Genomic DNA, 11,890 nt, shown 5'->3' with positions numbered 1-11,890 from the left:
GAAGGTTGAAAGGAGCACTACTTTTGAGTAATCAATTCAGCCCTCATGTCCACCCAGAACCATGTTTTCCGGAAATCTCTATAAGCATTATTGACTCCTGTTATCAACAGTTAGCATTGACTGACGTCAGCCGGATGTGGTGAAAAGGGTGTTGCTATGGATATCTTCCAAGAGAAGAGGCTCAAGTGATGGAGCCGAAGACAGCTTCATGAAGTGTGAAGCATACGGAAGGCTATATTCTAGGCAGAGCAAACAGCAGAGCCCTGCTGGCCCAGATGGTGCCGACGTATAGGTGATTAAAAGGAAACAGATGCATCTTCCTGCCACCTGCTAGAGACTGCTGGTAGATGCCTGTGATGTCTGCAGCGTGGAAGCAACACCCTGTGTGGTGGCCAGCTTGCACAGCTGTGTCCGGCAGCTTTGCAGCACCATGAGTACAAGCACAGGTGCAGAGAGCTTGTGGTAGAGGGAGCAAAGCATCCTGGGTGGGGGCAGTAGCTTAGGGGTTGTGTGGGCAGAAGTGGGGACAGGTTGGGAGGGTAAGTGGGCAGGAGATGAAAGTGATAAAGTAGGTGGGGCCTCCTAACACCTCACTCTGGGCTTTCTGGGGTTTCAAAGCAGAGGTGCCATATTGCCTAGCCTTCCTTGGGTCTAGTGCTTTGACACCTACATCCTGCCTCTTCCCCCTCTTACCACACAATGTGGCCAGTATCTTGCGCAAGAAGACAGGCTTGTTTGTGGACCAGGATTCCTGGGATGATCCAGAGGCACAAGTATTTGGTCTGTCCTTCTGCTGGGCCCTGGGATGTGTCCCATGAATGGATTCATTCTGGATCTTCTCTCTGCCAATCAATAGCCTCACTGTCCCTCAGACTCGAGGTTCTGAGGCTACATACATCACCAGTCTTCCATGGATTCCCTACCTGGAGCTGTCAATTCCTGCCATCATTCTATATCTCTCTTTCTCTTTCTCCCTCTCCTTTTCCTCACTACCCTGGGCTCCCATGGTTTTCTTTCTGATATTATAGTCCAAGCAGGCCTTGAACTTATTGTGTAGCCAAGGATAATTCTTTAACTTTTGACCCTCCTGCCACCAGCTCCTGAGTTGAGGGTTTAAAGCTGTAGCAGAGCAAAGCCCTATAGTCATGAGCCGCACAAACTTAACCTTGCCAGTTGCTTAGCTCCAAGGTCCTGCTGGTAGCGTGATGCACCATGGTCTCATATTTCCACAAAGGGAAAGTTGACTTCCATGGACACCAACTCAACCGCTATCTGGTCACTCAGAGTTTTCATTTTATGCTTGTTGAAAGAACAATTTTGGTCTTCTTACATGACAGTTTTCTTTTGCTTGTGTCCATCTGATGAGTCCTAGAAAAGACAAACAGAGAAGCTGGAGCTGAAGCTCAGTTGTTAGCCATTCACCTTGCCTGCTCAGATCCCTGGGTTTGATCCTAGCCCAGAAAATACTGGGTGTGGTACCACATACCTATAATCACAACACTTGGGAGGTGGAGGCAGGAGGATCAGGTAATCAAGGATGTCTTCTGCAATGTAGGGAGCTGGAGTCATCCTGGGCTACATGAGATCCTTGGGGAGGGGGAATGGGGACAGGAGGACAGGGAAACAGTGGTGGGGGGAGGGACAGAGAGAGAGAGAGAGAGAGAGAGAGAGAGAGAAGGAAATGAGGGGAAAGGACAGAGGGAGAGAGAGAGAAAAAGGGGGTAAGGGAAGGGACAGAGGGAGAGAAAGAGAGAAAAAGGGGGTAAGGGAAGGGACAGAGGGAGAGAGAGAAAGTGCGAGGTGGGGAAGCAGGGAGAAAGACCAGGAATTTACCAGCCTGATTAATCCTAAAACTCCTTCCTAGTTGTTCTCAGCTCAGTGATAGCCATTTTCTTGATGGTACTGACAGGTGAAAAAAATTGGGCAAGTTAGCATGCTTAAAATTAGATACATACACTTGCCAAAACAAACAGAAACCCAGGAGAAAATAACAGTCGTTTTTTTTTTTTATTTATTGTTTTTCCAGCAAATTTACAAGCACATAAGACACACTATAAGAAAAACAAAGCATACAAAATACTCTAAGCAAAATAAAGACTGGGGAGGAAAAGGACACAGCCTCGGCCAGGGTAATCACAGCAGATTCTGCCCCAGGCCCTGACTCCAGCCTGCCCAGGAAATGTGCGGTCCTGACCACCTGGGGAAGAACTCGAACTTCAAGTTAAAAAGCCATGATGTGCTTTGAAAACAAAACTCAAAACATGAGGTGTTCTGTGGAGACACTGAAGAAAACCAGGGGCTGGTTGCAGGGCCCACTTTTCTGGAAGATTCTCCAGAAGCCTGGCGACCTGCCCCTCACACTGGGCTTATAGCTGCAATTCAACTGAGCTGGGAACTACCATCCCACCCCCACACTAAACCCAAGAGCTTAAATCTTTGATTCCAGGGCCTTTGAGAAGACAAAGTGTCTCCTTGGTGGTGCACCTAACCTGCATCTTTCAAGCTTAAGGAACAATATAGGTTGAGTGTGTGTATGAGCGTGTGCGTGCACACGCACTCACACACACACAGAGTAGGAAGGAGTAGCCCTGGAAGTGTTCAGGGGCACTGGTCAGGATTGGTCAGCATCAGACACTGGAGGACACACAGCAGCTTAGTTCTTTTTTTTTTTTTTTTTTTGGTTTTTTCGAGACAGGGTTTCTCTGTGGTTTTGGAGCCTGTCCTGGTAGCAGCTTAGTTCTTGAAGATGTGGTTCCAGGGTGATCCAGGGAGGCTCTAAGGAGGTGAGCATCTAAAGGTGGTGCCGGTGCATGACTAATCCCAGCCCTGGGGAAACAGAGGCAGCAGGATCATGTTTCAAAAAACTGAAAGGATTTTGGGAAATGACCAACCACGGAAGTGCCTACCTTGCAAATGTTGGGTGTGGTAGACTGTGCTTGCAATCCCAGTACTGGGGAGGCTGCAGGGCTTGTGAGCCAGTCAGTCTAGCCTAACAGGTGAGTTTCTGGTCAATGAGGGACCAGGATTCCAGAATATAATACTTCAGGTTGCCCTGGGACACACACACCTGGACACACACACACGCGCACACACACACACACACATACACACGAGTGCAAATAAAAACGACAGGACAAAACCAGAGATGAACACTTTGTTAGGAGTCATGTTACCATGGCAGTTGGTCACCTGAGTCAGAGTTCAAAGGGTGCTTTCGGAAGTCTGGCAATCCAGAGAGAAATGATAACCCCATCAGCTGCCTGCCGGAGCAGGGACCCACTGCCAGCTGTACCAGCTGCCCCCTGATGCCAGAGCACTGGTGAGAGCTCTGAGAACTCAGGTGAGAGACCTGAGCTTACTTTAGTACTAAGAGGCCGCTGTAGCCCTCAAACCAGGTTTCCTGACTGAGACTGTTTCCTCATCTGTAGAACGTGTGTGTGTGTGTAATGAGAAGCCTCAGCAGGCTGTTGGGGAGCGTGAACAGACAGGTGGAAAATTATTAAAAAACCAAACAAAGCCAAACCTAGTGGTGCTCGGAATGGCTCTGAGGGTGTTGGGCAAACGCTCTACCACTCGGCCACGCCCCTCACCCCCCCAGTACAGGCTCTGTGCCTGAAGCACAGCCATTGGCACAGCCTCCACCATAGCTTTTGAGAGGCCAGGGCTAGGTAGACATTAGACGTGTGTGACTGATGCTACATCTCTATCCCAAGCCAACATCCTCTGGAGGCCCCCTAAGTGCCACCCTCTGTGAATCCATTAAGGAAGCTGGTCGGCAGGCAGATGAAGGAGGTTTCCATCCTGAAAGATGGAAATGAGCTTGTTCAGCAGCCTGCTTTCAGTGCCACATCAACCTCCCAAGCTGATCCGTAAGGGAGACAGGGAGCCGGCTTCCTCTAGTGGGTGACATCCAGATGGAGGCCTTTTGCTACCTTGGGTGGCAGCCAGAGAGCCTAAATCAGCTATCCATTCAGCTCTGTCTCCCCTGTCTTGCCCTTCCTCTGTACCTTTGTGCCTGCTCTGGGATGCTTAACTACCCCTGGAATGAACCAAAGCCTTCCTGTTCCTCCCCAGAAGCTTCCATCAAGAGAAGTCTCGACAGAAAGCAGTTAGCCACACCATCCCCTGGTGAACACCTTCCCAGTCTCCGTTTCATCAAGACTCCTTTCCCTGGTGCACGGGAGCCTGGAGCATCCTCTCACCTCCACCACGCCCTGCCTACCTGTCTTCATGCAGGGCCCCGGGGCTGACCCCTCCCCCGCGGAATGCTGTACCTGCCTCCCGACGCTCTGCTGTGACTAATGTGATTTTCATGACTAGTAGCACACGCCGCCCTGCCTGAGCTTCAGGTTATGATGTAAGCACTCCATGTTTCCTCCCTGAGCCAGCTTAGACCCCTATTCCTCTCTGGTCAGTTACACACACTCTATTGTGAAGTTCTGAGGGATCTGACTTCCTTTCAGAATCATAAGCCCAGCACAGAGCTCCCCCTTGAGCAGAAGTCCCCTTCTGATCTCTTATTTGATATCTTTCTTCACCCATAAGTAGTATGACACTCCAGAGTTTTAAATGTGCACTCAATAAATGCTATGTCGTGTGGTTTTATTGTAGAGAACTGGCTTCACCGAGGTGGGGACTTTGGCAGTCCAACATCTCCCACAGGGCGGACACTGTTTTACAGAGTCCATGAATGAATGACAAACACGTCCCTTGGCTTCTCTGGTGTGTGTGTATATTTGGACTAGTTGTAACTAGAATAGAAATTTATTATGTTTATTTTTTTCTTTTCTTTTCTTTTTTTTTTTGAATTTTTGAGACAGGGTTTCTCTGTGGTTTTGGAGCCTGTCCTGGAACTAGCTCTTGTAGACCAGGCTGGCCTTGAACTCACAGAGATCCGCCTGCCTCTGCCTCCCGAGTGCTGGGATTAAAAGCATGCCCCACCACCGCCCGGCTATTATGTTAATTTTTGTATAGGTATGGGATACTGTTTCACAGCTCCCCCAGAGGTCAGACAACTTGTTGGGCGGGGGTGTCTGTTCTCCCGAATCGAACTCAGGTTCTCAGACTTGGAGGCAGGCGCTGTTACTCATTGAGCCACTCGCCAACCGCAGGATTTTATTTTAAATATTTATTTTTATTACTGTGTGTGCCATGGCACATGTGTGGAGGTCAGGGACAACTTTGTGGAGTCGGTCCTCTCCGTGGGTTTCGGGGATTGCAAGTGTCTTTACCAAATGAGATGTCTCTCTGGTCCTAGAAATGTATTTTAAACAGTTAACACAAACTGTATAGACAGTGTAAACAGAGGATAAAGAGGATGCAGTGAGAGGCGAGCCTCCACGCTCATACCTAGGGCTGGCTGCTAGCTGGGGCGCTGGCCTGGCTTGAAGGGCCGCAAGCCCGCCAGCCGTCTGAACGGAGGCCTGAGTGGCTACGCCCTGCCTGAGGCTGTGCATGTGGGACCGCCCGCGGGGTAGCAGGAGCTAGAGCTGCAAGCCCGAGGCGGCGGGAGCCCCGCCCCCAGGGAGGAGGCGAAGGCGGGGCTGCGCAGGGAGGGGCGGGCGCTCTCGATTCCACTCCTCTTGCACCGCGGCGCGCGACTCCCCCTTGCAGCTCCGCCCTACCGGAGCGTGGGGGGGGCGTAGAGGGGAGAGAAGCTGCGGGGAAGGGGCGTGGCCGAGGCCATGTGGCAGGGCCTACCCAGGTTCCAGCCCCCCAGGGCTTCCCGGCAAGCGAGGAATCCTCCGCGCGAGGGCCGCGGTAGGGGGCGTGGTGAAACTGTAGGCCACAGGGGCGGGGCGTGATCACAAGTGGCCCCGCCCCTTGCGTCACGACACGCGGCCCCGCCCCTCGCGGCGCCTCCCTGGCGGCCGGCGGGGAGCCGGAGTCTGCGCGGGCGCTGACTTGGGCACGGTAGGTGGCGGGGGCCTCGGCCAGCGCCGGGTCAGTGCTGCACGGCGCAGTAGGGACTGTGGGCGGCGCGGACAGATCCGGCCGCCGCGGGGAGCGGGGGGTCTCACGCGTGGCCTGGAGCCCCATCCGCGTGGCGCCGCGGGGAAGTTAACTTGCGGAGGTCGCGGCCCACGGTGGTTCTTAGAATGCAAATGCCTCCGCGCTCTGCCTAGTTTGCCGGCTTCCTGCTTCACACGTGGGGAAACTGAGGCCTGGGCTGTCGCGTGCCTGGCCACTGGGACTCGCAGTCAGGACAGCAGTCAGGACAACTCTCCCGCGGGGTTCCATGCGCGCGCGTGTTGGGGAAGGGGCTTTCTGTTTTGACCCTCACTCCCTCCTACCCCAGAGGTAATGCCCCTTTCTCCCTGCGTCCGCTCTGTTCCTCAGCCCTCCCCCACCCGTTATTTCTTTCATCCCAGCAGGGTTGCCTGATGGTTAGGCCCAGCCTTCTACACTGGGGCAGATGGGGCGAGAGGTTCCGGTTTAGGACCGGGGACGTGCCCCTTCATCCAGTTCGGGGGATGCAGAACTGGGTTTGTTTCGTTATCCTAAAGAAGCGGTTAAGTTATTCGTGGACTCGTCTCTGCCCGAGCTTACCTATTTACCATATTCTTGTTTTAAAAACGATACCGTAGTATTTCATAACAGCTTTCTAATCATACAACTCACCCTTTGGAAGTGAACGTTAGGTGGGTGTTAGGATACTTAGATCACTTGTTCTCATTGTCTCCTTTTAGAACATTTTCACATCCCCCAAAGCAGCGCTCATTCACACTCCTAAACCTCCTTCCTCAGGCCCTGGCCACTCTCATCAACACCTACTATCTGTCTGTGAACTTGTCTGTTCTGGATAGTTCTCTGTGTTTCCTCCTGGGGTAGTAGGCTTTACCGGCATTCGTAGGAGTGTGGGTGTGTCTCCACCATAGCACTTATCTTTTTTATGACTGAATAGTATATCCTAGTGTGACTAGACCATATGTATATATTTTTTGTCCAGTGACTTGTAGCTGGCCAGTGGGTTGATGCTCCTTTTTGGCTGTGATTAATACTGCTGCTGGGAGTGTTGTGCACATCTTTTTCTTGGTAATGTATGCGTTTTCAGTTCCATCTAATACTTGACCTAGGAGTGGGGTTCTTGGGCTAAAGGGTCCTTCTAAAGCTTAACATATTTAGGAGCTGCCAAACTCTCAAAGTGCTTTGCCGTTTCACACGACTGCCTGTGGTACTTGATGGTTGTGATGTTTGTGACCAGGTCTTATGTAGCCCACGCTGACCTTGCACTCCTGACCCTCCAGTTTCTACCCTTGAGTACTGGAATTAGAGGCATGTGCAGCCTGCCTAGCTTGAGGGTTCCCACAGTCCTGAGTGTGTTTAGTCTCTTTCGAGGAAGTCAGGACACTCCTGGCTTCAATGAATTTGTTACTAGTGATTTCCTAGTTCCTGTAAAACAAGTATCTCATCAATGGACTGAAGGGAAGCTGGCATGTCACTGGGGCAGTCCTGGGACCAGTGCATAAGGAGCATCTGCAGTACCTGGTGGTGTTGGGGTGTGGACCTACCCCTTCCTTCCTTCCCTTCCCTCCTTCCCTCCCTGTTCTGGGCAAGGAGAGGCAGCAGAAGGTGGTCAATCAGCGCTCTTCCCATGGAAAGGGAGGCAAAGGTGTGTGTGTGTGTGTGTGTGTGTGTGTGTGTGTGGACAGGGTTTCCTGTGACTCAGGCTGGCCTTCATTATGGAACTGAAGATGACCTTTAACTTCTAATCATCCTGCCTCCACCTCCTAAATGCTAGCATTACAGACTTGCACCACTTTTATTCAGTGTTGGGGGTGGGCCCTAGGGCTTCAGGCATGCTAGGAGAGCACTCTGTCAACCAAACTGCATTCCTTTTATAATTACTGTGGGTGGTATGTGTCTGTGCACATTTGTGGGTCTGGGGAGGCCAGGGATCGATGTGGGGTGTCTTTCTCTCTTGCTCTTCGTCTTGATTTTTGAGACAGGCTCTCACTAAATGCAGAACTTGCCATTTTTCTTAGACTGACTGGCCAGAGTGCCCCTGGGACCTGCCTGACTCACGGTGACCCCCAGCTCTGGGATTGTAGGCACATGCTGCTGAGGCCAGCTTCTATTTTTTTTTCTTTTTTTTCCTTTCCTTTCCCTCCCTCCCTCTTTCCCTCCCTCTCTCCCTCCCTCTTTCCCTCCCTCCCTCCCTCCCTCTTTCCCTCTCTTTCTCTCTTTCTTTCTTTCATGAAACAAGGTCACACTGTATAGCCTTGGCTGGCCTGGAACTGACTGATACCTGCCTACCTCCTAGCTGCTGGAATCAAGTCTGTGCGCCACCACACCCAGCCTGTTCCAGAAATGATGGACTTCCAGCCTCGAGTCCTCAGGCTAGCATAGCACGATCCCGGTGAGATGTTTGCAAAGCCCTGAGTCACATTCTTGAAGGGAGTCTGATTTCTGAAGGTCAGTCCAGGCTTCTCGTCGTCACCTGTTGCAGAGTTTAAAACATTACCCTGCAAGTCCTAGTCCCCAGGTCCAACCTGGTGCCACCTGGTTGTAGTTGGTGACAGAACTGGAAAAGCAGAGCCCCAGGCACTAAATGTAGCTCCCTCGCTCTCTCTGAGTTCCTTGGTGAAGAAAGCGGTCTAGGGAACGGGAAACCTCTAGGCCTTGTGTCGCTGTTGGAGGAATGGGTATGCATCCTCAGAGCTTAATATGTGATACCTTAGACTCCAGGAGGCTGCCCGGGCAATGTCCATGTGACACCGTGGGTGTGTTTGTAGCTAGAGTGTGGGTTGTATGGCTTCACAGTGACTTTTTGTGAGCTTAGGTATGACTTGGGTGGCTTTGATTTTCCAAGTGACCTCACAGAAGCTCTCCTGAGCAATAGTCTGTGCCTGCCTCCTGCCTCTTGTGCCCTGCTGTCTGTGAGGCGCTGTGCTCCATGGCCCATAACTGACCCAGCTGCAGACATACCACAGAAGTCTGGGATACCCCTCTCTCACATCCTAGGCTGCTGGCTGAGGAGGAATTGTGGGCATGAGTCATTTGAAATAGCTGGAGGGCTGGGCCAAGCCCAAAAATTGCAGGGGAGGACCAGGGAGGACATTACTGCTGGGAAGATGGAACTGGTGGCCCGGCTGCCAAGTAGATTCTCACATTTACCAGGCTTTTGACCCAGGCTGGCCTGTGGCAGAAGGCTGGCATTTGTACCACCACTCCACTTGGAAGCAAAGCCTGGAGCTGTGGCTGCTTGCTGCTCCTGGGCTGAGTTTGCAGAGCAGAGTACAAGTGGCTGCCACCTCCTGGGGATGGGAGGGGGTGGTGACATAAGCTGAGTGAGATAGGCTCCCGGAATCTCGAGCCTGCCCTTTGTGAGCCCCAGCCTCCCTACCAGAGTCAGTGATTCCGAACCTGGCTGACACTCACAGGGCCAGCTCTAGCCCTTCACTCAGTTCTCCCCACAGCAGAGGCACAGATGGCCACGGTGGCCGCTGTAAGGTTGATCACCCGGATGCCACTTAGACAGATTTGAGGCAAAGGCCCGTCCTTATAGTTTGCCCTCCTCACCATCTCTTTTCCCTTTGCAAGGCCCAGCACATCAGCCCCTGGGCACAGCGGTCACAAGTCTTAGCTACTCATGTGCACGTTTGCTGTCTGTGTCTCACTTCCTCTGAGCGGCAGGGTGGACACAGGACTTTCTAAGTCCCAGCTCCCTCCAGATGGCTGACTTTGGGCAAGGCGCTTCCCCACTCTGGGCCTGTTCTTCCTGCTAAGGGAGGGGTTTACTGCGTGTGGTTTTTGTTTAGCTCCTTGGTGGTGATGTGGCTTTTCTAGGTTGGTCAGTTGGCTTTGTAGTTATGGGAATTGAACCTAGGGTCTACATGCTAGGCAGGCTCTCTCCCATTGAACTACAGCCCCAATCTACTTCTCACGTTTTTTTTCATTTTTAAATAAGACCTCACTAAGTTGCCTAGGCTGGCCTAGAACTCTCTCTGTAGCCTAGGCTGGTTTTGAACTTTGAATGTTCCTGCTTCAGCCTCCCAGGAGTTAGGATGACAGGCCTGTGCCACTGGGCCCTGGCTGCTTTTCTGGTTTTACTTTAACTGACTTGCAGGTATTTGTAGGGAAAAATTACAGTTCTAAACTGAGCAGCCTGAGGCTCCCTCAATTGTCCTGGACTGTCCTGATCTCTGTAGTCCCCATCTGTCCCCAATGTTATATACTCAGGACTGGCCCCAAGAACTTTGAACTGGTGTCTGAGAGCTTCAAGGCTTTGTGGATGGCCAGGGCCTTCCTTGTGTCTTAAAGCCATTCCCATTGCTTAACATCTTTTAAGACTACTTTATCTTCCTTGATGTGTCCCCCTCACACTCCTCAAGTCACAGAACATCTCCTTGGTGGGTTCAGGTCTGTCCTAAGCATCTCAACAGGGGTGCGTCTGGTTCTGGGTTCTGTGAGCAGGGGCATTGTCCCCTCCCCGTCTCTGCCCTCTCAGTAGCTACACCTCTTATTTCCCAGACACTAAGGCTGGCCTCTAGTCAGTTTTCAGAGGCCACACAAGCTTGATTATTGTCAGAGGCAGCCAGCACACATAGGACCTGTTTCGCCTAGAGAAAGACCCCCTGTACCATTGTGCATAGTCACCTCTGCTGGGCCAGAAGACACTGCACACTCAGTAGCAGGAGGGCATACTGCAACTCCCTAGGAAGAAGCTGCTACCCGATCGAGAGGCAGTGAGGACCCCTTGTTCCTGGGGATCTGGGGAGTTAGGTGCTTAACATCTCCCCCATGCTGGTTTCTAAAGAGCACATTTGAAACAGTGAAGGTCTGGACTCAAGAGTCTGTGGGTCCTGCCCTACCCCTTGTTCTGGACTTATGCTCACTGACTACCTTTTATCTGTGGCTGCCATATCACGTAGAGTACAGTTCCCCCATATTTCCTTCCCAAATTTCCAGTTACTCTGTCAGCAGTGGTTTTAAAATATTAAATGGAAGTCTCTAGGGAAAAGCAGTATGTACGTTTAGACCATAGGCCCTTCTAAGCAGGGCCTATGGTTTAAGAACCTGCCCTGATGACTAGGACCTGATTAATTTCTCGTTTTGTGTATCCACAGTGTATATGCTATCTGCCCACTAGTCACTTCCTAATTATCTGTTATGACATCAGCTGCCAATCTTCCAGAAGACTTAAGTAGCCTGGTTTTACTCAGTAATTTCCCCAAAGCACAAACTTTCATCATGGCTTTTATTATAATAAATTTTATTGTAATTCTTGTTAATCTCCTACTGGGTCTGTTTTATTAATTGAACCTTGTCACGGATGTGTGTATATGAAAAGTGCAGTGTATATGGGGAACTGTCCCTGATCAGCTCTCTGCTGGACGCATATGACATTTGAGGCTGGTATAGTCTGGAGAGTGGCCACAAGACCTCTGAGCTGCAGCATCCTGTGGAGAGTCTGCCAGAGACTGTAGTCTGTCCGTCTGTGCTTAGCTCTGCATTTGAGTCTCCTCAGCTTGGCTCCATGATGGGTAGTGCTGTGAGCTCAGTTTTTTGGGTTTTTTTTTTTTGTTTTTTTATTTTTATGGGACACTGGCTAGAGTCCCTGCGGAAGAGCCTGAGTCGAGTTGAAGTAGGTTGTGGGGTTTGCGAGGTGGCTTGGGTGGACAGCCTGTCACACGGTCACAGGGCCCAGAGCCATTTCAAGTTGCTTTCTGTCTATCTGAGGCAGGTAGGGGCCTTTATTCTCCTCCCATACACTTCACAAATGTGTGCAGACCACGGTGGGAGTTAGGGACCGTGATAGGTCCTGAAAGGACGTGGGGTTGAGAAAGGCAGTACAGTGGGGACACTGCAAGGCTACCCCCAAAGCCGTCAAGGAGGCAGACTCGTTGAGGGTGTGGTACAGAGATGGGGTAATCAAGGAGGCATCCTG

At 51.4% G+C, this 11,890-nt stretch overlaps 1 protein-coding gene across 2 annotated transcripts in view; it reads left to right on the top strand.

The window, feature by feature from the left end:
• The first annotated feature begins 5,854 nt into the window (after positions 1-5,854).
• The window catches only part of Tpst2 (tyrosylprotein sulfotransferase 2), a 36,232-nt gene continuing 30,196 nt past the window's right edge, over positions 5,855-11,890 (top strand). For both annotated transcript variants that reach the window (XM_057764909.1, XM_057764907.1), the window contains exon 1: positions 5,855-5,913. The gene's annotated coding sequence lies outside the window, so the exon portion shown is untranslated. The remainder of the gene's footprint in view (positions 5,914-11,890) is intronic.

This window comes from Chionomys nivalis, chromosome 3 (assembly GCF_950005125.1).
Source record: "Chionomys nivalis chromosome 3, mChiNiv1.1, whole genome shotgun sequence".
NCBI classification, from domain to species: domain Eukaryota; kingdom Metazoa; phylum Chordata; class Mammalia; order Rodentia; family Cricetidae; genus Chionomys; species Chionomys nivalis.
Note: the sequence above shows the minus strand (reverse complement) of the source record. Positions and strands in the feature narration are given on the sequence as shown.